Consider the following 15331-nt stretch of genomic DNA (forward strand, 5'->3'; position numbering starts at 1 on the left):
AACTACGGAACTACGTTTTTCTGGCATTAGAAAAGCAAAGGTTGAAGAGGTGTTTCATTGATTCAGAAGGGATCACGCAGCAGGACAACCAGCTTGGGGCCAATGCCATTAGCACACTGGTGCAACCCTCAGGGGTGGTCTCTGCGCATACTGGGCTGCAGGTTAATTGTGGGGCGCCTTTCCTTTGGGGGTATGTCCTAAGGTGCAGTTACGTACATGCCATGTCTGCTTCCACAGTGGCTGATTTAAGCAAGCAGCTCATGACTTGTCCTGGACATGATCCATGCATAGACCATTTGAGGACATCTCTGCTCTTTGTGCAGCCTCCTCCCACCACAGTGGAAGGGACAGAGACTTCCCCAAATGCCCCCAACAGCAACAAGACCATGGCAGCTATTGAAATCCTCATGTTCTGAAGCCTGCCAGTTACACAGAAGGGGAGAAAACCCATGCAGTGTGTATGGGGATCCCCAGCAAGATAAGGATGATCCAAGTTCTACACAGCTCTGAGTAGGTTGCTGGAGTTCTGGGGACAAAACAGTGGGAGGTGTGTCTGTATATATCCCCAACAAGGCAGGGAATCATACAGTCACTGAATGGTTTGGGTTGGAAGGGACCTTAAAGCTCATCCAGTTCTAACCCCCCTTGCCATGGGCAGGGACACCTTCCACTAGACCAGGTTGCTCCAAGCCCCGTCCAGCCTGGCCTTGAACACTGCCAGGGATGGGGCAGCCGCAGCTTCTTTGGGCAACCTGTGCCAGGGCCTCAGCACCCTCACAGGGAAGAACTTCTACCTAAGATCTCATCTCAGTCTCCCCTCTGTCAGGTTAAAGCCATTCCCCCTTGTCCTGTCCCTACAGACCCTTGTCGAAAGCCCCTCTCCAGCTTTCTTGTCAGCCCCTTTAGGCACTGGAAGCTGCTCTAAGGTCTCCCCAGAGCCTTCTCTTCTCCAGGCTGTACAAGCCCAGCTCTCTCAGCCTGTCTCCATAGCAGAGGTGCTCCAGCCCTCAGAGCATCTTTGTGGCCTCCTCTGGACTCACTCCGACAGCTCCATGTCCTCCTTCTCCTATGTTTTATATATGTTTTGCTGTCGGAGCTTCAGCTGCCATGAATTTGTAACAGCCACACACATGCATAGACACCTCCCTAAGCTTTTAAGCTGCTGATGCAGAGCAGGGACTGGGCAACCTCAAAGCCTCTCTCAGATGAGCAAGGTTGGCTGAGTTGTATTTTGTCACCAGTTTCTTCCTCAATATATCCAGCCTCTGGGCTGGAAGGGACTTTAGGCTTCTAAACATCACACTGGTGTGTCAGAGGCTGTAACTTAGAGGCTGGAAAAAGCAAAGGTTGAAGAGGTGTTTCATCGATTTAGAAGGGATCTTGCTCCCCATTGTAGCTGGTATGCCTGAAAGTATGGGACATGCTTAATTACATTCAGTTTTTACTTAAAGTTTGCTCTTTTGAACTGGAGTAAATACAAACATTAAGTGCTGACAGTTGCTTAATCTAGACATTTACCATGAACTTCATTTTCTAGATAAGAAGTCATAACCCATCCACTTTTCCAGTTTCCTATGGCTTGTTTTAAGGGATGGAAGAAGCTGGCCTTAGAAAGTGCTGATTTTGCTGGCTTTGGCAGCAAAAAAGGCTTGAACGTGCAGCGTGGTTTTGTTGCTCTTTTAAACAAAACAAAGCTGTTTTGTTCCTCCTTTCCCACATGTATCTTTACCTTGGATGCTCCTCTTTTGCTGTTTGCTACCTGGAGAGAGTAAGAAACAATTCTGGAGCTTGGCTGTCATAGAATGTTAATGCAGTCGTGTTGATTTAATCATCTTGGCAAAGTGCTGAGCCTGCCATGTTTGTGCTGTATTTATTCTGCTCAGCTCCTGCGCTGGTCCGTGTGCAGGTGGGCCAGAGAGATGCTGTCAAAAAAAAGGAGGGCATCCATCTACGGAGAGAAGCTGCAGGTTACTGGAGAAATTCTTGGCTGCTAGAGCATCAAGAAAATCTCATGTGGAATGTTTGTCTGTATAAATAATTAGTATATGATACAGACTGGTGTTGACTGGGTAAGATCCTTGTAGCTGGTCAATATAGGGTGATTTGTAGGGTTTGTGTGTAAAGCACAAGGCACAGAGTAGTGGAGGTAACTGATGGTATCTGATCTGCTCTTGTTGCCGTGTTAGCTCTCTCAGTCAATAGACGTTTGCAGGCTTCTCCAAGAGAGCCCTCATGGGACGTAGGTGAGGCTGGGAGTTAATTTGAGCAGTTGTAAAACCTGAAGAACATTTTCCATTCCTTCACAGAATCGTAGAATCCCAGGTTGGAAAGGACCTCAAGGATCATCTGGTCCAACCTTTCCAGGCAAAGCATGACCTAGAGTAGATGGCCCAGCACCCTGTCCAGCCGAATCTTGAAATTGTCTAATGTTGGGGAGTCACCACTTCCCTGGGGAAATTATTCCGGTGCTGATTGTTCTCATGGTGAAAAATTTTCCTCTAATTTCCAACCAGAATCCCCCCAGGTGCAACTTGTGCCCATCTCCCCTTGTCTTTTCAGTGTGAATCCTTTTCAAAAGGGAGTCTCCATCTTCTTTGTAGCCATCCTTTAAATACTGGAACAATGTTTCATTCATCATGAAAATAATTTTCATTCTGAAGTTCTCCTCCTGGAGTGTCATCTGCTCACTGTGAGGCAGCCGTGTCTCAAATAAACTAAACCTCATTTTCCCTCCCTAACCTGGAATGACATCCGTTGAGATGCTGGCTTTTAAAGGTCACTGTCAATTGCTCATTTTACCTGTGTTACAAATAGGCAGGATACTGTGCTAGGGCTTGTCTTACTCCACATTCCTGTATACTACTTCTCCATCTCTTTGTACTCATTTAAGTCAGGAAACTCTGAATGGTGGGAGTGGAGAATTCAGATTTGTCAGCATTTTATAACTCTGTTACATGCTGTTGCCCACAGCTGCACAAGATCAGGCTTGAGGTCTTTTGAAGGGACTCAAATTATACAATCACAGAATGGTTTGGGTGAGAAGGGACCTTAAAGCTCATCCAGTTACAACCCCCTGCCACAGGCAGGGACTCCTTCCAGTAGACCAGGTTGCTCCAAGCCCTGTCCAACCTGGCCTTGAAAACTTCCAATGATGAGGCATCCACAACTCTTTTGCCTGTCATCATGAAACCTCAGATCTGTCATTATGCCTGGAAATGCCAAGCAGCCAGGCCATTGTGTCCCATCCCTGTGTGATTTGTGCTTCTTCATTGCATTCTTGTAGTCAACAGTTGTTTTAAATTTCAATTTTGGAAGAGCTTTTGGAAGATACCCTGGGTACCATTGCTGTTGATATAAGATGGAAAGCCAAGAACTTCGGTCTGTTTGGGGCTGCACGTGCCGCCTCTTCTTTCAAAGGCAAGCATAGAAGTCAACATTAAAGAAAGGAAGATCTGGGCTTGGAGTGCCCTGTGTCAAATATCACCACACAGGGATATTTGACAAGAACAGCCTTAATTTCTTTTTTTCATTCCTTTTCCGCAAACCTTGGTCCTTGAGTTGGGGATTTAATAGCAAGGTGGTGCCTTGTGATGGGCTTGGCATGATTTAGGTTATGCCAGCAGGTTTAGAGGGTAGAAGAACTTGGAAGGAAGGATCATTGACTTTAAAACTTGTTCTGAGCTAATTTGCTTGAGATGAACCATTTGGAGCCTTTTAGCTCAAACCCCTGATTTAGGAGGAAACCTAAAAAGAACCAGTATTTGTATAATCGTGTCAATGCAGAATTGAGACTGAGATGCTCAGTGGTACGATCTGATGGTGTCATTGAATTGTCACAAGGTTTGGTTTATTTTATTATTTTATTTTATTTAATTTTTGTTTTATTTTCACCTTTTCCTTCCCTTCTCTTCCCTTCCTTTTCTTTCCCCTCCCTTTTAATTTATTTTAAACTATGTAGAAAAGTTCGTAGTTTCTGCTGTTCTATTAGCAAGTATCTTGGAGAAAGAAAACCATCTTGAAGTAGAAGTTTCTGTGTGTGGTGGTTCTTGTCGGTGGGAACGGCTGAAGGTCAGGAAGAGTTCCCAGCTTGCTGGCAGGCTGTAGCAGGGTGTGTGGTTGGGTTGTGGGCAGCAGACGCGTCCCTTGGAGAAGGTTTGCCAGTGGTTCGGGTGATGGATGAGCCACGTGCAAGGTTGGGGCTCGGTGCTGCCGGCAGGGAATCATCTCCCCTCTGCTTGCATGTTTTCTGCAGCCTTCATAATTAATCACTGTGCCCAGGAGAATGGGCAAGAAAATGAAAGCTGGGCTCCTTGCAGGAGCTCTGTAGCTTCTGCAGTTTCTTTGTATTCCAAATTCTTTGTGTTATTTAACTCTGCACTGGAAAGTCGGGTTTACTGGTTTAATTTCCCTTTTTACAGTGATATTGCATCAGCTTCTGCTCCTCCAATTCTTTCAAATCTCCTTGAAAGTGAAGAGATGGAGTGAAAAATACACCAAAGGCAGAATTGGGGTGTTACACCCAGGTTAATGCTGATGTTCTCATGAAAGGCAGATGCAGCCAGGACAAAGGCATCTATTAATCACTCATTTAACACAGCAGCTGGAATCAAATCCATTGCTGGAGCCAGGCCATTCCAGAAAGGGTGATTTTTTGCTGCTGAAGGCATAAAAATGTGAACAGCTGAAGGGGTGGAATTTGTTGGTGAACTCTTGAAACTTCCCATATTTGTCATTTAATTTTTAATTTATATTATGCACTTCCCAATTCATAGAATCGTAGAATGGTTTGGGTTGGAAGGAGCCTTAAAGCTCTAACATGCAAATGCTACTATCCCTGGACAAAAAGTCATAAAATCATGGAATGGTTTGGCTTGGAAGGGACCTTAGGTCATCTTAGTCCACCCCCCTGCAATGAGCAGGGAAGATGCTACCTGGATATTAGTCTTTAATTCAGTTATTCTGCAGCTGTATCTATATAGGGTTTCAGTTCTCTGGGACTTCCTTCCATGTCTATCTCCAGCTCTTTTTTTCCTACCCTTTTTCCTCTTAATTTTTTTTTTAATTATTTAGGCTTTTATTCCTTGATACTGATATAACACTGCTGCAGTGGCCCCAAGTGTTTTCTCCTTTGCTAACTTTTTTCTGGAGCATCATTTGTACATCTCTCCATCCTACCAGCACACACTGTTTCAAGTTTCTGTTCGAAGTTTCTTCCCTCCATGGCTTTTGAAGCACTTTCTCCTCCTGTTCTTTGATGTCTGTGGCTGTGCTGTGCAAATCCCATGATGGAAATGGTTTTGATGAAGAGAATTAGAGAAGTGAAGTTCCTCTGAGCAGGGCAGTGGAGGAAGGACCTTCTTCAGGGTTCTTAAAATCAGATGTTCAGATGCCACACTAATGGCAAAATCAAAAATACCTGGATCTGGATCAAAAGAGCCATTTTACAGCCCAAACACCTTAAGGTTCCTGTTTACTTTTATTTATACTCTTCAAAAACAGAATAACATCCAGACTTTGATGGTGCCTGCGATGTGACTCTTGGGATGAAAATACAGTGAGTCCCCATGCTCCTGCTTGGGCATTAGGGTGATTGGGACCAAGCTCCCCTCTGGAGACAGGTCCCATTGCTGGAAGGCAGAAGGGTGACTATAATTTGGGGACTTTTTCCCCTGAGTTGGGTTCCCCTCGCCCAGCTCCATGGTTGGAAGCAGCTGATCTTTAAGGCCCCTTCCAACCCAAACCAGTCTGTGATTCTGTGAAAATTGTAGCTGCATATACTGTCTGTGGTGCACATCAGTGCTGGGGAGAAGACCAGGCTGGGGTCCTGATCACCGCCAGGATGATGCGCAGCCTGACCCTGGATTTATCCCATGGTCACCAGTTTCTAAGTCCAAACTGACATTCAGAGCAGCCCCTTTCCCAAGCTGAAGGATAAAAGAGCTGCTGCTTTTAGATGCAAAAATGTCCCTTTTTATGGAGGCTGAGACGCGGGAGGTGCAAGAGGGCTGGTATGACTGAAGTAAAGGAATTTTTTTTGTACCTTAGCTTTTCCTCCTGTGAAATAATAATTATTCTGTGGTGTAGAAGAGTGCTGTGGGGTTAAGTTTAATAAAATCTGTGGCACATTCAGCAGGGATGGCACTTTACAGGGACACACGGATTAAAAACCTGTGTTGTGCCTGAATAATAATAAAAAAAAAGCAAAATTGCTTTTCATTTCACAAGGTGTATTATTTACTTTTTCAATGTTAGAGTCCCTGGGATGGGACCGGTTCTGTTTGAAGCCACAGCAAGCTGCAAGCATTGCTGCTCTCACTCGCTCCCTTGCTGTCGGAGCTGCCTGGCAGGTGTCTTCAGCGCTCGCTCGGCGCCGGCACCGCGCGTTGTGTTTCATTAGCAACCAGCCAGAGCGGGAACCGAGTGGGAGAAGCTGGTGGCAAGTCCTTTCTCCCGCGATGGCAGCGGCACCGTGTGCCGGCAGGCGCTGAAGGGATCGCCAACCCCGCAGGGAGCACATGGGGGGAGCACGGGGGAGCCGGTGAGCTTCACGGCAGCATGTTCGTCATCGAGGGGCTGCGCAGCCGGTGCCCAGACTGGCAGAGCTGGGGAGCTCTCAGGTAAGGGCCGATGGCTCCTTCCCCCTGGGGTTGGTAGTGGTATGGGGGGTGATTTTGGTGGTGGGTTTGGAAGTGAGCAGTGGGGCTCCTGCTGTGACCCGGCTGGGATGTGGGATGGCGGGGGGGGGTATGGACGGACCTTCACTGTCGCTTTATTCAGCATTTCTACAACAGCGCGAAGACAAGCCAGCAGCGTCCGGGTAATGAATGGTATTTGCATTTTCCAAGGCTGCCTTCCCTCGGGCATTTTACTTCAGATTTCTTTTACGGATTGAACTTTGCTGAGGGTGTTTTTGGTGCTGTGCCCTTACGCGCAGCGTTCCCAGCATTGAATATAGCCGCGCGCTTGGAGGAGAATGTGCTAAGTAGAAAATGACGTGTTTCAGCGGTGACCTTGAAAATCAATGTGTAAATGTTTAAGCAGGGTAGAGCTGGCAGGAATCCTCACGGCGACTTGCAGAAGTAAGGACATTAGTTTTCTAAAAAAAAGAAAAAAGTAAATGCTTATTGCTTAATGTTCGTTAATCATTGATGAAAGAAGTAAAAGCAGCAGATGGAGTTAATGATTTCACATGTGTACGGGTTCCCTTTAGCAAAGCATTGCACAATTTGAAGAGCTCTCCCCTTTTGAAGTTCATGTGGGGTTGCTGTGTCAGTGGGCTCCCACACGAGGTGTTATGCTTGAATTTCTCCTGCCCTAAACTTGCTCCTTAGGTCCAGGATGGTCCCTGCCTGCGTGGCAGCTGCCTTGGAGTTGCTGGATTACACAGGGTGAATATAAATACAGGTGCTGCCTTGAGCCCTGTGCGTGGGGGAAGGTGTTGTGGGGCTTTCCATGGTAAATCCAACATTGAAAGTGGCTTCACTGGGATGTGAATCACTGTAACAAGCTGGAGTGAAGTAGAAGATTGTTTAGGATTTATGTAAACCTTTAAAACGCTGCATAAATTGTAGCTGGAAGCAGCACTGCACCTCTCTTGAGTGGCACGAGCAAACTCCCATTTCCAAACCTGCCTCTGTCATTTTTTTCCCTTTTTTTTTGTCACTGGTGACATCGGAGTATCAATAAATAGCGCAAGAAAAAGGTCCAAGCGTTGGGTATCGTGATGCTGCTTTTGAGTCTTCTATCTCCATCTACATTATCAGAGCTCTGTTGTTCACCCCTTTTAATTTTTTCATGTAACTGATGTAGATCTTCCATCAAAAAGGGGCACTGTGGCACTAAAAGAACCTCTAAAAACTTAAGACCCAGACATAGGACCAGGCAAAGTAGCAGAAGGCATTGTGTGTCTTGAAGATGGGCAAATTGGTTGTAAAGATGGTATAGAGGGATGGTGATTTGCCAAAAGGGTTGAGAAGAGCTGGGACCTGAAATCTGTCACAAGTTTGTGGTTTCTCTGTGATATTTGCTTTTTAGTATTCTTCTCTGTGCTCCTCTTACACCATCCTCTAGCAGTTTTATGGATGTGTTGACAATGGTGGTGACCAGGGTGAAATCTCGGTGAACAGCATATTGTGGGAAATCATGCTTCAGCATTGCATCAGCGATGAAGCAAGTCTTTATGCAAGACCTTAAAGCAGGGGAAGGTGATTTTACTTTGAAATAAATCCAATCCAAAATGGGTTTCACAGATCCATGCTTACATTCTCATATCCAGGAAGGTGTGGGACCAAGACGTGTGGTGGACACGAGCTGCTTATGTCCAGATCTGATGGAGATGGCAGCTCCTGTGCTCCTCACATCTCCTGGCTTTTGAGGGTTTGCATGTGCCTCTTCATACCTTGGAGGAGCAGACAGTGGTCAGTCCATCCACCCTGTCCCATCCCAGGATTTACCTGCTGGTTTTTGTCTCCACTACTGAGTCTCTTGACATACTGCAGGTAGATGTGTGCTAAAATCTTGATGATCTCTTACCCTGGGTACCATCAACATCTGCCAATTTTTAGCCCTTCTTCTGCTCTTTCTTCCTTCTGGTGCTTCCATAACCATCATCCGCATTCACTCAGACCAGTCTGAAGAGTCTCTCCATGGTTCGCAGGCTCTTTCCCAGCTCTGATATGAGATGAAAGGACTTGACTCTCTTTGCTGTTGTTGTTGGTCCTACCTGGAAACACACGGGAAGAAACTTTTGTCCCTTGTGAGTGGACAAAGCCAGATCAGCTCTGATATTTGGAGAGGTCACCCTGGACTAAGGGGGGGGTGAAGCAAGCAAATGGTTTAGTTCATGAGCATGTGCTTTGCTTGGTGGCCAAGAGGACACAGGATCTATATTGCTGCCAGCTGAAGTGGAGCATCTGTCGTGGCTTGGACTTGCCATGATGTTGCCAGCCACAGTAGCAATGGTGATGTTGCTCTGGCATCACCAGCCCATTGCTGCCAACACAAATACAGGGCATCCACGTGTGCTGGCTCCCAGTGCTCCAGGTTTTCTGTGCTTGCTGGTGATATTGAGACACTCTAGTTGACTTTAGATAACCCCCATCAGCAGAGAAAAGAGGTAGTGAAGGACAAAACCCCTTCCTGCAGCTGGGCAGAGCTTCGGCTGGGCAGTTTTAGGGTGGGAGGGTCAGGAATCAAAAATATGGAGCCAACTCATTGGTAGGTACCAGCACACTTAGGGTGTCCATGGTTTGGTGTCTGCTGGTTGTCTGGGACATCTTCCTGTGGCTGTTCAGGTAGCTGTGACAGCAGCATTGGGTTAATTCCAAGAAAAGAAGCTAGATGCCTGTTATCAAGGTGAGAGATGTTTTCAAAATTGATGGTTTCCACCATACCCTATTTTTGAGCTCTGATTTAATGCTTAAAATGAAGAAATTACATGTAATCAAATCAGCTTTTGCATCATGGTTGCTCCCAGAGTGACAGCAGGAAAGCAGAGCTGGGAGCTGAGCACTTCCTAATAACTTGCCAGCCTTTAAAATGTTCACACTTTGTACTGTGGGCATGTTCGTTGCTTAATTAGTTTGACTTTCGTTATTCTTCCTGGCAAAAGCCATCAGGATCCAAAGGTTGTTCAAAGGGCATGAAATGATGCAATTATTTTTGCTCCTTTTATACTTTTCCTAGCAGGTTTGTGTCTCGAAGTTTGGACTTGGGGGAGTGTGATGTCGAAACATCTTTGTGTACCTTGTTTTTGCTAGCAGTTGTTTTGATGAAGTTTTAGCGTGGCTTGTCATGAAAATGTTGGTTACGATGCTGAGCATGGTGATTTAGGATTTTTTTAAGCATGCTGATCATCACCCACTCCTTTTACTGCCACTTGGTGTAACCAGTGCAGCTACATAAGCTTAAAAAAAATATGTTATTTCTAATGATGCTGCTCCTTGCAGTGATCCCTGGCTGTGTACAAGGCTCAGCCCCATCCCAAAGTGCTGCTCCATCACCCTGGGCCTTAGTGAGTAGCGGTGAATTCCCCCTGGTCTCCTTGCATGGGCTGATTCAACCCGTTAAGGCACCGAGAAGCTCTAGCCCTATTTCTTCCTCTTTGCATCCCCAGGAAATGAAGATCTCTGTAGCCAGTGTGGCTGCAGAAGAGGGGTTTGCTTGGAAACCTTAATTATCAAGACTGCTTTTAATTAAATGGGTAGCTTCAACTGTGGAAATAAAATATTTGTGATTCAGGGTGTGGGATATGGTGTTATCTCCCAGATCTGGTGGTTGGAAGTGGAATGTGTAGCACTGTGCAGGGTTAGTCCTGGTTGCAGTCAAGGTCTGCCCTGGGTTTCTGCAAGAGAGGCTGCTGGGCTCCCCGTGGGGTCCCATGATGGTCCTTCATTTTGCAGGGCTCTGACTGCTCCCGTCCTCCTCTGGTCTTCACAGAGGAACCTGCTCTTCTCCAGGCTTTTTGCCAGCCAAGAAGCAGTTATCCAAGATAGTCTTGAAAAGGTTGTCTTCTTAGAAAAGGCTCTTGATGATGGATGTGCAGATGGATGGGTGGGAGAGCTCACTATAATCAGCCTCAGCTCCCATTTCTCTTTGTGGTGGTTTCCAGCCAGGGTGAGATCCAGCCTCAAACTGGAACAGGGTTGCATCTACATCATGAATTTCCTCTTCTCAAACATGATCAGTGTGATGTGCAGCAGTGTCTTCTCACACGCCTTGCCTGAAGCTTCTGAGTTACCCAGGTAGCTGTCAGCAGCTTTTAGGATCCCTCCCTGTGCTGATTTTATCTATGTTGCTCTCCGAACCTGTCTGGGATTCGCACACGAACAGGACATGATGTGTGCATCCATGTCTGAAATTAATAGGAATTACCTACTATGGAATGCTGTTCATGGGCTTGGGTCTATAGTCAGAGGACTGGGAAGGGCACAGGGGCACCAGCTTGCTGCTGGTCAGTGTTACCTCTTGCCATTGCACAGCCTGAAGGGAGGAGTGGATGTAGCAGCAGAGCAGTGCTCACAACTGCTAGATACTTGTCCTTGTGCAGCGTGATCTCCAGTAGCATTTTCTACCCATTGCATTTTCACCCATACCTGCTCTCCTTCAGCTTGTCGATATTTGCCTGCATTATGGCAAAGGAAGTGCCTTTCTGTCTGCTCAGGCAGCTCCTGAAGTAGTTCCCTGCGGGCTGAGTTTTGAGGGGCTGTTTTTTTGTGGGACCATAGACTTACAGAATGGTTTGGGTTGGAAGGGACCTTAAAGCTCATCCAGTTCCAACGCCCTGCCATGGGCAGGGACACCTTCCACTGGACCAGGTTGCTCAAAACCTCATTCAACCTGGTCTTGAACACATTTCCAGAAGGGCAGTAGGGTTTGTGGTTAAGTTTCGTCCTCCTCTCATAACCCATTTGCTTTTTAAGACCTGGGAAGTATCTTTTCAAAGTACTACTTGGTGCTGCACTGGCAAAAGCTGTGGTCCTGGAGGGTGATGTGGAAACAGGGAGGGTATCTAAAGTCATGTTGTGACTTCAGAACATGAGCAGAAAGGATGTCCAAGAAGGACAAGAGGCATCAAGCAGATGTAGGGATGCTACTTTGCTGCTCTTTGAGCCATTCTGACCTATGCTGCCTGCTTGCTGCCCTGTTAAATCTGCCATGGAGTGATTGTCTGAGAGAAGAGGGACGCTGACTGTAATGGAGGGGATGGAGACAGGAAGCTGGAGAGAAACAGGATGTCTGTGGGGTGTTTGGGCAGTGCTGGAAGAGCCAAGGTACGATCCCACTTGGCAGCATCAGTAAGTAGGAAAGCGGTGGGTAAATGAGACTGGTGCTGGGGGTTTTCAGAGGTTAAAACACCAGATGGCTTCCCAAAAAAGAGCCCAATGGTTTGTGGGCACAACACAAGTAATGTAAAATAGGGGTAGCCTCTGCAAAGCTGCTGAAGTTAATTGTGTCTTTCTCCCCCCTCCTTCTTCCCAGTACATTCCCCACTGCCTTATTTACCTCTTAATTATATCACATCTAACTAGCTCTGTAAATACCTCAGGGCAGGGATCCTCATGTTTTGGAGACGTCTGCTGCAGCTGTGAGTGATGGTAATAAGGGATTAATAATGATGCAACAAGCTACAACTTTGCCTCTGTTGCGCGCTACCGTTGCTGGGTGGGTTGGTTTTATTTTTTTACTTCTTCCTCCATGTGGTTAGTCTAAAACATCAGCTGAGAAGAGAGGGAGGTGTTTTGAAATCTAACTCTGACGCAAATTAAGATAATTGAAAACCAGAGGAAAAACTAATCTGCATTTTTGAAGTGGCATTCCCTGCAGTTTGCCCAGTTCTTCTCTAAGAGGGGTCTCTTCAGCCTTGCGTTTCACCCCTCCTCGTTCTGCTTGTCACCCTTGTGCCTTTTCCTCCTGCTTTGCCTTAGCACGTCATCGTGTGTTGGGATAACTGTGACCTCTGCAACTTGGAGGCAGAGAAAGAAACCTCAAGGAGGACTCTGAAGAGCCAGGTAAGCCACTGCCAGCAGACAGAGGATGATACCACTACAGGCTGGCAGCCTGGTGTTGTGGTACCCTCAAGGATGCAAAAGTCCTGATCTGATTTGGTCAGGTTTAGACCACAGAGTTTAATTTTTGAGCATGTCTTGAATATTGGTTGGTGTCTCAGAGGCAGTTCCTGGCTTGCTGTGTGATCTCAAACTTACCATTTCACAACCCACAGGCAATTTCACTGTATAATGTGTTTTCTTTTGGAAATACTTCCAGGTAGCAGCATCCTCCCCATAGAGCCTCCTCCAGTAACGGGTCTCTACTCTTGATCATAGTCTCTAGGTGTTACTATAATGCAAATAAATAGTAAGAAATCCAACCCATTTCCTACAGTATTAGCTGTCATTCGTCCGTAGCTCTCTAGGAACCCCTCTTTTTTTTGTACTTTACTTCTGAGTGCCTGGGTATTTGTAATAAGCAGGAGCAAATGGTAGCTTCTTGGAACCTTGCTCAGGTATAGAATCATAGAATCACAGATTGGTTTGAGTTGGAAGGGACCTTAAATCTCATCCAGTTCCAACTCACCTGCCATGGGCAGGGACACCTTCCACTAGACCAGGTTGCTCCAAGCCCTGTCCAACCTGGCCTTCAACACTGCCAGGGATGGGGCAGCCACAGCTCCTCTGGGCAACCTGTGCTAGGGCCTCACCACCCTCACAGGGAAGAACTTCTTCCTAAGGTCTCATCTCAATCTCCCCTCTGTCAGTTTGAAGCCATTCCCCCTTGTCCTGTCCCTACAGTCTAAAGCCCCTCTCCAGTTTTTTTGTCAGCCCCTTTAGGCACTGGAAGCTGCTCTAAGGTCTCTGCAGCGCCTTCTCCAGGCTGAACAAGCCCAGCTCTCTCAGCTTGTCTCCATAGTAGAGGTGCTTCAGCCTTCTCCTACATCAGTGGCAGGTCTTGGGTCCCCTTGCTTCAGAGTGGCAGGAGGTAAACGCAGCTTGAGTTTGAAGGTAATGAAACCATAGTTCATGGGATTTGGTGTCGGCTGAAGTGATCCATGGTGCAATGCTGGTGGCATCCAAAGAGGATGGTCCTGCTTCCAGCTGGGACACGGCAGGGGGGCTGCAAGTCAGGATGTTGTGGAGGTGTTTCAGGTCTTCTGCTGTAACACTAGCCAGCATTGCCGATGGTGGTGAAGTGGTTGATTTCTGAAGCAAACTATTCTGCATTTGCATTCATGAAAGTAAAAATAAACCTTTTGCTACCTATTCCGTTCCTCTTCCCAAAGCAGCTCCGTTCCTTTTCCCGAAGGATCCTGCTGTAATTATTCTAAATAATTCCTGTACCTCTCTTGCCATCCTTCTTGGGAAGCTCCTTGATGATCTTGCTCTTCCAAATCAAGACTCCTCATCCCAGGTTATTTCAGTTTGAAAATCCCCCTGCTTTGCATTCACTGTATGGATCACACAGGGACCACACAGACCGGGGGGTACTGTATGCAATTCAGACCTGCTGTGTTCAAGCAGCTTCTCCTTTTCACTAGGGTTTGGTCATACTACACCCACTTTGTTGTTTTAATCTTGTATTTCATATAATCTTATGTTTTAATCTTATAATTCCCTTTAATTACTTTGTCATTCATTCTGTTCTTTTAGGACCAATTGTAGCTATCTGTCTGCTGAGAAGGTGATCTCAGCTGTGTATAATCCTCTGTTTGCTCAGCTAATTATGTACAGACAGCTACCAATGCCTTCTAAAACCCCAAACTCTTCATTCTCCATGCTCTGCTGACCGTGTCCAAATATCCATGAGCACTGCTATATCATTGCTGCATTCTGCAAAGCTGCCATCCAGTATCTTGCTAAGTATTATCTGACTACTGTTAAATGTTTAAAAAAAAACCCTGTAACACCACCCCAACCCAGTAAATGACAGTAGGAGCCAATTGTCCCTGGGGCTGAGGTTATTTCCCTCTTGGTTATTGATTAGAGTTGTGTTTGACCGAGTTTCATTTCATTTCTTGCCTGTATTTTTCAACTCCATGGGATGCTTCATAATCCGGTTTTGTTCTCAGCAATGGTTATATCTCTTCAAAATCTTGTATGCAAATTTCAGTAGCTGCCTGATCCCTAATTAAGTTAATAAATAGGGAAAGGCTTAGCAGATACCCTCTGAGCACCATCAGCTACCTCTCCCCCACACCGCTGAGTGGTTTAGGAGATCCTTAGTGATGCTCTGCAAACCTTCTCTGGCTGTGGAAGAAGAGCTCATGCTGGTAGCACTCTGTATCTCAGTTATCATCTGCTTGAGAGCAAGATGTGGTGTGATACATTGCTTATTTTTTATACTTTCTGAAAACTCCACACCACTAAATGTGCTCAGGAAACATCAAGGATGCGGCCGTATTTCTCTAAGGCAGTATCATCAGTCGGTGACAACAATCTTCATCCCTTTTGGCAGCAAAATCTTGTAGGATGTCCTCTAGAGACTGGAGGCTTTTCTTCATCCTTCAAGGAGGAGGATGGTGCACCCTGTGCCACCTTCTGCAAGTGAGAAGGTGGTCTCTGCCCTGACTCAGCTGTGATGAGAAGCTGGTGTTGATTCTCGGCTTACAGATGGTCTATGTAGCTCTGAAACCTGCACAGGTGAAAAAAACCATACGTGTGGCTTTGGTCATGCATCACCCCAACTTGGGTAGAGGACAAGGCAGCTTGAGGATGTTTCTTTAACACCAGTAATCCAATTACTCTCTGCTTAGATCTTCATTTGATTTTATAAGGGTTTGGTTTCATTTGGAAGAGGCTGTTAATGCTTTATTTTTTAAGCTGCATTTTTCTTTCTG

General features: G+C 46.2%; 1 protein-coding gene across 9 annotated transcripts in view; it reads left to right on the forward strand.

Annotated features, from left to right (window-relative positions):
- Positions 1–15331, forward strand: part of NCOA1 (nuclear receptor coactivator 1) — a 132299-nt gene that overhangs the window by 35698 nt on the left and 81270 nt on the right. Inside the window, exon 1 of one of the 9 annotated variants that reach the window (XM_061461097.1) lies at positions 6340–6617. The exons of the other annotated variants lie outside the window; for them this stretch is intronic. The gene's annotated coding sequence lies outside the window, so the exon portion shown is untranslated. Of the gene's footprint in view, positions 1–6339; positions 6618–15331 lie in introns of those variants that run through there. 9 annotated transcript variants of the gene reach the window in all.

The sequence above is a fragment of the Pezoporus flaviventris genome, unplaced genomic scaffold (genome assembly GCF_033815535.1).
Source record: "Pezoporus flaviventris isolate CSIRO_AGI_PZ_B2104156 unplaced genomic scaffold, CSIRO_AGI_Pfla_v1 ptg000031l, whole genome shotgun sequence".
Taxonomy (NCBI): domain Eukaryota; kingdom Metazoa; phylum Chordata; class Aves; order Psittaciformes; family Psittacidae; genus Pezoporus; species Pezoporus flaviventris.